The sequence below is a fragment of the Phalaenopsis equestris genome, unplaced genomic scaffold, assembly GCF_001263595.1.
Source record: "Phalaenopsis equestris unplaced genomic scaffold, ASM126359v1 Scaffold001323, whole genome shotgun sequence".
NCBI classification, from domain to species: Eukaryota; Viridiplantae; Streptophyta; class Magnoliopsida; order Asparagales; family Orchidaceae; genus Phalaenopsis; species Phalaenopsis equestris.
The window spans coordinates 333,241-343,597 of record NW_018165762.1 but is presented as its reverse complement, the minus strand read 5'-3'; the positions used below and the strand labels follow the sequence as shown (position 1 = coordinate 343,597).

The following is a 10,357-nucleotide window of genomic DNA, read 5'->3' as shown; positions in this document are numbered from 1 at the left end:
TAAAGCAAGTTACTACAGGCTTCCCTGCTATTTCCCATCAGGTTTCTATTGTTTTTTTATTGTCGTTTCCCTTCAACCATTACTTTAGCTACCGCAGCACAAACGACCAAACCATCATCACCGCGCTATTCTTGTCTGTAGCACGACGAACCCCAATCTTAGCTCTCATCGTCGAATTGTGATCGCTGTAGATCTGAGCAAAGAATGTGCATACAGTGTGAATTGGGTTGTCCAGAACTACCTTGGACATGGTGATGTCATCATCCTCCTTCATGTTTTCTCAACTTCTATTTTCTATGGTGTTGATTTGGGATTGATAGGCCTCTTTGTTTTGGAGGCCGTGGCTATCACTGAAGAGGTTGACTCCGAGCAGTTGCAAGAGGAACTTGAGGAAGATTTTGATGCCTTCATTATCACCAAAGCACAACCTCTCGCCCAGCTCCTTGTAGAGTCTCATATCCCCTTCAAGATTCACATGATAAAGGATCATGACATGAAGGAGAGGCCCTACCTTGAGGTTGAGAGGCTTGGGCTCAGTTTTGTTATTAGGGTAGCAGGGGATTTGGGGCGTCTAAAAGGAGCGACAAAGGGAGGCTTGGTAGCATCAACAATTATTTTGCTCACCACTTTCTTTGCCTTGAGGTGGTAGTTCGGTAGCTTGATGAAGCTGCAGGGGGGCCTGACTGAAAATGCGATCACGTCCAACTCTATAACTGTCATTGTGATGTCGGCCGTTTTAATTTTGATTTGAAAAATATAGGAAAATATGAAAATAGCTTTGATATGAATATGATTTTTGAAAGTAACATTTTGATTGAAAAATAGGTGAAACCAAACGAGTCTCATATTTTGAGTAGTTTGGGTGACTAAGCACGATACCACAAGTAATACACTTTTCCCGAAGAATAAACATATCACCTGTAGTAGGCTCTCAATCTCGTAGACTAAAAAAATTTGTGACATCCGTTTTGATATGCGAAATATTTTTATAAAAAGACCAACAATTTCCCTACCAAATATAAAGATTAGATAGAGTTTATTTTACCTGGGTTCCAAGTTCCCTATAGAGGCAAGCCCTTATAGTTAATTAAATCTTAAATGGGGTCACTTAAGAAAACTCTCGATTAAGATCAGTGGTTTTACTTTTCAGATTTCAAAGTTTAGGTTTCTAAGATTGGACATGAGAAAATTGAGAAAATCATATGGAAATGGGAATGACCCAAATAGGAACAATTATTTCAAGGAATCCAAAGGAGCGAAAAATAGGAGATATCATAGATCCGGGAAGAACCCCAGTGACCTCTCAACTATCCTATTGTTTGGCTTTATATTTTTGAAATGATTTTTTTTAAATTTAATACTGCGATTTATTTAGAATTTATGAATTATATTCGCATGATATCTGGTCGTGTAAATAGCCTAAAAAGATAGGAGAATTTACACCATACCATACAGTAACCTCGGAATCCTAAAGTATTAGGACTTATAATTGCACGACAGGGTTGTGCAAAAGCCTAAAAGTGATATGTGAGGGTTTACGCTGCGCTAAACAAACCACTTCGAACTCCTATGAGTTATTTAAACTAAGAAAAATGATCGGTGATGTGAAAGTGTTTTGATGTAATAATCCACCTTGAAGTTGTTCCTCGTCGTGCTGTCCACAGTATTCGCTCCAAAGCTCATCGTAGCAACACCTCCAGGTTTGATGTTAATTCCTATATAACTACTAGGTTTTCCTAAACTAAGGTATAGTGTGTAACAAAACGATTAAGCATGCAATATAAAAGAAAAGAACAATATAATGTACAGTAAAGAGGAAGAATAGTATAACATGCTGAAAGAATAGTATAAAGTACTAGAAAAAATAGTATAACATGCTAAGAGAGTAATACAACATGCTAAGAAATAAAAATGCTGCAATATAAATCACACCTGTAAATTTGGGGAATCTGTTGCTCCTTTAAGCTAGCTATTTTTCACTGTATAAATAAAAGAAACGTTGTTTGGAAATTTCGAGAAAATCGAAAAATAAATACATGACGAAAGATTTAGAAAAATTGACGAGTAATAATTTAAATAAAACTATCAAAACCTATGAAAAATCCCGGAGAAAAGACCACGAGTGCTTTGTCCAAAAATCTCGATAAAACATACGAAAAATCTGAAAAGTGGGGACCGCAAGCACTCGGGTCGGGGCTAGGCTCAAAATTATATATTTGTACTCGAGAGACGTCAAAGACTACTCGGTCACCCGGATGTATAAAGCCCGCTACTCTACTAGAAGGATATCTTACTGAACCTAACTTAGGAGGGTACTTCTTAGCCCATGATCGATAATCAACAAATGGGCAACCAAGTTGTAATATACTTTAAATTTAAATTTTAGCATGCATATATATTTCAGGCATACAGAAGGAAAACTGATTTTTTAATCTTATAATGAAAATATATATATTTTTTATAAATTTTGTATTTATTCTTATCAATTTGTTTTATCAATTTAAAAAGGTATAATTGTCCACAAGTCGATCACGTCATCGGGCCTAGGACTACCAATAACCTAAGAAGGTACGGGTCCCCCTCTAGTCTTATGTCGGTGAATGATACTTTCATCCTACAGTTCACCAGGTCCCAAAATTGAGTTCTGGTGTTGTAGGATGAGATATTGATCGATAATCAACAAATGGGCAACCAAGTTGTAATATACTTTAAATTTAAATTTTAGCATGCATATATATTTCAGGCATACAGAAGGAAAACTGTTTTTTTAATCTTAATTTTTTAATCTTATAATGAAAATATATATATTTTTTATAAATTTTGTATTTATTCTTATCAATTTGTTTTATCAATTTAAAAAGGTATAATTGTCCACAAGTCGATCACGTCATCGGGCCTAGGACTACCAATAACCTAAGAAGGTACGGGTCCCCCTCTAGTCTTATGTCGGTGAATGATACTTTCATCCTACAGTTCACCAGGTCCCAAAATTGAGTTCTGGTGTTGTAGGATGAGATATCATTCTGCTCTACCACCGACGTGCCTTTGTCATCATCGCCCAACGCCCTAAAACAAAACCGGCCTACTTGCGACATTGCTTGATGGTTTCACATATAGCAAAAGGCTATACATGAGCACTTATGTATCAGATGTAAACACAAAAAACAGAACCAAGAGCCAAAGAAAGAGAAGAATAAATATGAGAATGGGAGAGGAGAAATTGATCCACCCAAAAGATCGAAGGAATAAGGGTGAAGCAATCTTCAAAGTTATATCAAAAAGATCTAAAAATAGAGCCCAAGACCAATTCAAGAAGGATATCATTACAAGATCTTTGAATCAATCCAAAAAAGATATCATTTTCTCAACTTTTTATAATTGGATCAACCCAGGAAGGGTATCATTTCCAAGTATTTTTTAGAATCAAATCGAAACAAGCCCGAAAGCTAAGGTGAAGACTATACTCATGAATTCGCCATCTGTATGCACTCACACCCATAACCTGAACTCATGTGTATCATTTATGTTTTCCAAACTTTCATGTTGCATTTCCGAAAACTTTTCAAAATGACAACTTCATAAGTCTTCAAAACCTTTCATAAGTCTAATTTATATCAGCTTTATAATTTCGCAAAACAAAAATCATTAAAAGCCTTTCACATATCACGAAGGTAAGAGGAATTAATCAGTAAAAGGGAGGAACCACCAGCTTGAAATACTCCATGAAGAAATCACCTATTAAGGCTCACAGATAAGGCCAGAAAAGAGAGCACAGGGTCACGGGTAAGGCCAGAAAACGCACAACCAAGCTCCTACTAGTTCACGGGTAGGAGCCAGAACAAACCAAACCAAAGCCCATATAAGAAGCTCACGGCCACAGACGGCAAGGAGGAACCCAACCCAACACAAACCCACAGGTAAGGGAAAAGAAGAAGAAAAATTCCACCTGCTAAGCTCATGGGTAAAAGGCAAAAACAAAGGCCACAAGGGCAGCACATACCAAGTAAGGCTCACGGCCAAGGTAGCAAAAAGAAAACCACCATAGGTATTGCCAATGCATTGTCTTTGATATACATAAGAGAGTGAATGGACAAGCTTTCATAAATTATCCAAGCCAAATCCAATTTCATCAAGTAAAACATAATAAAATTTTGCCGAATTCATTTTGAACACCTCACTCTATAGGTAGATAGTGAAAACATTTTCGGATGACAAACTTGATTGCAAATATCATATCTTAAGAGGAGTATCGAAGAAGAACACCCAACCAAGACATATCCTTTCAAAAAGCTCAAAACAAGCATATACCGAGCCAATCGAAGGGGGAAAACCATCCCAGCACAAGGGCAAACCAAACTCAACAGAAAGGGCAAAACCGAGCCAAGGACAGGGGGACAAAACCAACTCAGCACAGGGGCAAAACCCACCCAACACGGTGGGAAACCGAGCCTAGTAGAGAGGCAAAACCGAGCCCAGCACAAGGGCAGAACTGAATCTCAGCAGATGGGTCTCAACAATTTCCAGCATTTACCCATTCCAAAAGATCAAAAATCGAACCCAACAAGGATAGGAAATCAGAGAATATTTTTCAGCAAAAATCCAATCCCAAAAGAGCCAAACCGAGATCACCAGATGGGCCAAATAGGGAGCAGTTTCCAGCAAAAATTCAATCCCAAAAGAGCCTAACCCGAACCCAACAAATGGGCCAAAACAAAGCTATCAAAATCGACTCTATTGAAATCTCATATTTCAAAATATTATATTCAGAATATATTCCAAATAGTAACAAGTAACAGGAAACATATAAGTGTGCATGCATCCGTAAGGCCAACATGTTTCCTCATTAAAAAATGAATTCCAACATGAATTCTAGATGGGTAAACGTTATTACAAAGCCATGACTTCTTATGTATTTCAATCAGAAAAGAAAAACAAGCTAGCTTTCTCTTTTTTTTCTTAAAAAAAGATCATCTTTCTTTTAACAATGAATTACTTCAGAAAGGAGCAAATAAAGAAATCCATAACTTCCAACATATAAGTATAGAAATAATAAAAGCGTAAGAATAAGATTCGTATGAGAGAGTGGACCTAAACATGCTTTCCCTAAAATGCTATTTCAACTAATCCACATAAAGCTTCTAAATCAAATCCAATAAGAGTATTAAAGGCCCAATCTTTAATATCAATGCCGTTATGAAACAACAACTGAGATAAATCAAAGTCTCTCTCATGCATTCCCCATTTTTAGCACTTCCAACATGCATCGAGCAGAAAAAGAAAAGAAGGCAACCACATTATGCTCCATTTAAATATTTCTAGGAACTACTCATGCTTAAATCTTAGAACAAGCCCAAATCTTGCTTACACATGAAATAGGAAATGTTTTTATGCCATCCGAAACGTTGCAAATCAGAGGAAGGAAGATAAATACCTCTTAATGCCGACTTAAAGTGAAAACACAACCTCCCTTTCACGCTCAAAATTTTCAACAACCCAACACAGAGAATCTAAGAAGCGTTTTATGGGCAGAGAAGAGGGGGGAAGAATCAGCCACCTACCAGCCTCACTGGTAGCTGAATCTGGTAAAGGGAGAAGAGGAGAAGCACTTAAGACAGGAGGAAATGTAGCCTAGGGCAGAGGAAGAGTCGGCCAGGTGGAATTTCTCCGTTGGAAAACAGCTAGGTCGAGTAGAGGTCGAGGAGGCAAGCCGCGTGCGCAAATGACAGCGGAATTCCGTGTGTGAGGAAAGAAGAAGGCGAGCCATCTCATGCGCGAATGGCAGAGGAGACGCGAGACAGAAAGGCTCGGGCTCGTTCGCAAATGACAGAGGAGACGTGTGAACTAGGGCAAGGGGGGCGAGCAGACAAGCAACCGATCGAGCCACGGGATGGACTAAACGTGCGGGTAGAGGTGTAAATAGGGTTTAGGGTTTAAATTAAATTATAATTAGTGATATAATTGTAAAAATACCAAATATTTGAAAACATAAAATTTGATCTGCCTCTTTTATTCGTGTGTCATAGGATATCGAAAATGGATGTCCTCTTTTGTGTAATTTTTACGTTCCGGACGTACTGGCGTGGTCCGTTTCATCATCGGAGGTTGTTTTGACGAATTCATCGATTTGCGTGCAATTTTCTCGTGTCGGAAATATGACAATATGAGTGTCCTTTCCTCTACTAAAATTGGTGTCCCGAACATGTTGGCGCAGTTTATTTTGTTGTCAGAGCTCGTCCGGAAAAGTTTGTATTTTCACCCATCTTTTAAGCTTAATTGAAGTTCGATCTTGTGTAACTTAGCGAATTTTGTGTATTTTGTGTGTGTATGTGGCCATAAAGACATGAAGAGATTTTTATAGGGCTCGAGATTCTATTAGGAACTTCTCCCTGAGTCTCCACACAATAGACCTTAATCACTCGACCAAACGACGTATGGTTTTGAAATCATAAATACTAGACGCCACAGGAAAATAGGAAGTGACTTGAATTTTTAAAAAGGTGGGTTACAATACTAGTTTTCTAAGATGGTCAATAGGAACTCCTAGAGCTAGATCTTAAGAAAAAGAGTGATGACCTCAAAATGAGGTCAACATGTGATTAACAAGGCTTTGGAGTTTTTTCTTGCAGTAGGCCCTTATTTGGAGTTTTTTTTCTGCCGCAGCGTAACCTCCAGTGTTTCCCTTTAGAATGCTCTTATCTGAAGCTTTTTTCCTACAACAACCATGCCTCCGATGTTATTTTCTACAATAGTATCTCCTTCATAGTTTTTCCTGTAACAGAAACTCCGAAATTTTTTTCTGCAACAGACCCTCCTTCATAGACTTTTACTACAGTAGGCCCTCCTTCGGAGTCTTTTCCTGCAGCAAGCCCTCCTCCAGAGCTTTTTCCTGTTACAGACCCTTTTTCGAGCCATATATGCAGGCCTACCCTACAGCTTTCCTTACAGGTGTTCTTCCTTTTTATCGACAAGACATAACCTGCAGTTTTCTCTGCAACTGTTTTCTTTTTTTCTTGCAGGTCATACTCTGCAACATTCCTTGTTGGTGTTCTTTCTTTTCATCTGCAGGACCATACCCTGTAGCTTCCCTGCAGGTGTTATTCTTTTTTACTTGTAGACCATACCTTGTAACTTTCACTGTAGGTGTTCTTTCTTTTACCTATAGTGATACATTGCAGCTTTCTCTGTAGGTTGTCTACTTCCTTGCAAATATCCCTGCAGCATTACCTATAAGAGTCTTCCGTCTACCTACAGACACAACAAAAGCTGTAGTCAAAGACAAATATAGTCAACTAGAAGTCAATTTTTTCTATAGGTTGTCTACTTTCATACAAATTTTCTTGCATTCTTACATGTAGGAGTCTTCTACCTACCTATAAACATTGCAGAAACTGTTGTAAAAAACAACTGTAATCAACTAAAAATATCCCTAACTGCTCTTGTGGTTTATTAAAAAGTACGGAATGAAGATTTCAAGTTCTACCTCAAAAAGTCTTCCTTGACCATTGTTTGATATTTTCAAGTCCAAGATGAACATGGTTGCCAACCATATTTCAACTTGAGGGGGAATATTAATGGTTATTTTAGGAAATAGTTTATTCCTGTTATAAGTTATGAGGACTATATTTATTTCCTAGGATTTGATTTATTTCTTTTCATATTTTAGATTTATTTCTTTGAATTGGATTTATTTTCTTTTCTATTTTAGGCTTTCTTATTTTATGTTCTTTTCTTTATCTCCAATTAATTTTTATCAATTAATTAATTGAAAATATATGTGTTATATCTTTCCATTCTTGTTATTTATTTGTTTTTATGTCTTTCATATTCTATGATTTATGTAAGGGTATTTATACCCTTTTTTCTATTAATAAAATAATTATGTTAAATTCCGAAAATGAACATAATATAATAACATTATTGTTTTTCTTATCAAAATCAGAATTATTCTTCCACCCACTCACAAGGCAAAGCTAATGTCAGCAAACCCGCTTCTCTTTGATGTGCTGATGAATTTCTAATTTTTCATGTGTTTTACCTTGTAACTAATTTTTTTTTTTTTTATGTGGGACTAACTACAAGACTGGCATGCCTCTGTAACTAATTTTTTTTTTATTTTTTATTTTTATGTGGGACTAACTACAAGACTGGCATGCCTGGTGTTATTTATTTCAGCAACATTTACATACATACCATCCTATCCTATGTATGTACATATCTAACACTAAAATTTTTCTTTTACTTTTATACCCTATAAATCATTCATATCACTACAAAAATATCATTCTTTTAATTTTGAAAAGTGAAATACACTTTTAATGCATAGATAAGGTGTCATGCATGTAAAAATTGAAGTTTAGGAATTAAACATGTAAATACATAAAAAATGACTAATAATTATGTGAATATTCCTTTATTGTAACGATCCAATGTAGACTTCCACCAAAAATGAGAATAAAATTTTGGAAGAATTACATGCATACCAAGAAATAATAAAATTTAGTGTTTTTTAAATACAATATCAATAATTAATATAAAAGATCTAAAAATTTTTATTTAACTATTTAATTTATTTGGGTCAAATAATAATAATTATTATTTAATCATTTAATTCTTTCAAACCAAATCAAGTCGAGCATGAACGAACAAATCTTTGTTCGTGTTTGAACCATTTATGAATTGAGCTAAAAAAATTGTTTATGTTGACTGACTTGCTTAACGAAAAAATCAAACAGATGCTATTTAATGAGCCACGAGCTATTTGCAAACAACGAGCTTTTCTGACAGCCCTAACTAGGGCCTCAAAGAGTTAGGGTCTGCTTGGGGCAGCTGTAGCTTATCAATAAGCTGTTGTAGCCGTCTCAGGAAACTGCTGCGGATAAGATGACTGACTGTTTGTTTTCTATGCTTTGAGAACAGCTGTGCGACAGCTGTCTTTAAACAAATGATCATTCTGCATCTGTGTAGTAATACTATTTGTGACAGAACTGTCATAATCATATAACTACATCAGAAGTGAAGTGGTATGTGTGTAATTTTCCATAAAAATGACATCAATCATTGCTTTCCACAGGGGAATAGAGACGGGAGGAATCGGGACGATAGATCGCAGAGGGCAGAAAGGAAGGAGGAAGCGAGAAGGAGAGGAGGAAGCGAGAGATCACAAAGGTCGAGAGATCGTAGGCGATGAATGCGGGTTAGGGCACACGACGATCGCAATGCTCCAAATCTTGAAAAGAAGTAAAAAAATCAGTAAGAAACGATAGATCGCCGCACCCTGAACGCTCCCCCAAACAGCCCAAGTTCGCGCGTGAGGCCACACCGAGGCCCGAACGCCGCCCCAAACGGAGCCTTACTAAGTCTACATTAAGATTTAGAGGGATTTACATACATACCAAGTAATTCTTTAGCAATTACATATTTAACACCTAAACTTCCCTTTTTACGCGCTTGCCACACAAAACTTTAAATGACAACAAAAAAAACACCCTACCGGCGTCGTAACTCTTCTGCAATGACCTTTGTGCTAACTCCGTCCATTAGAACCCCTGGAGCAATATTTCCCACATGCGTGAAAACCCGAGGCAGCTCACTCTTATCTTCCCATTTTATTCAATGAACAAATTTCTTGGATGAAGGGCTTATCAGCTTTTAAAGCAATCTTTCATGAGCTTGTGAAAGATAATGCATGCAATCAATGCTTTGATAGTTTTCAAGAACATAAAAAATATGTCAGAAGAATCTTGAAAGTTCAATGGATGGGAATATTAATAGCAACTGTATTACAATTAAAAACTATTTTGCCATTGTCACATGGAAGTTGATAATATTCTTAATAAAAAGCAAGAGATCTCAAGGCTTCCTTAGTTGCAGAACTAGAACAAAGGTATCAGCCCCTTAATCTGAAATCTAACATGGCCTGGAAAGTCCTGGTATTTGAAAGATGCTTACAAACCAAGTGAATTGAGGCCAATTATTGGGGTTTAGTAGATGACGATACATTCGAACATAGTTGAAGGACAAGGGAAACTCATAAGAACCAATAGAGTGAAGCATGCAACTATTGATAACTTGCTATAATGATTTATAATCTAATATGGGTCCATAAGTAAAAGAGTGCAAACCAAATTTAGTTTGGAAGCAGGTTACTGTTGCTTCTAGAACGGCTGATTCTTCTCCTTCTAGCAACTCTGTGGGCCGGCATTTGCGTTAGGTTTCCCCTTTGTCTGTTTTAAGAGAATGTTATGTTTTATGTTGAATGCCAAATTTATCTCTGGGTTGTACATATATTGTGTGTGTGTGTGTATATATATATATATATATATTGAGAGAGAGAGAGAGAGAGAGAGAGAGAGAGAGA

At 36.8% G+C, this 10,357-nt stretch overlaps 1 protein-coding gene and 1 pseudogene across 4 annotated transcripts in view; both read left to right on the top strand.

Moving 5' to 3' along the window:
• Positions 1-657, top strand: part of LOC110034007 — a 3,897-nt pseudogene extending 3,240 nt beyond the window's left edge.
• The window catches only part of LOC110034003 (N-alpha-acetyltransferase 40), a 35,792-nt gene that overhangs the window by 12,317 nt on the left and 13,118 nt on the right, over positions 1-10,357 (top strand). The window lies entirely within an intron of this gene.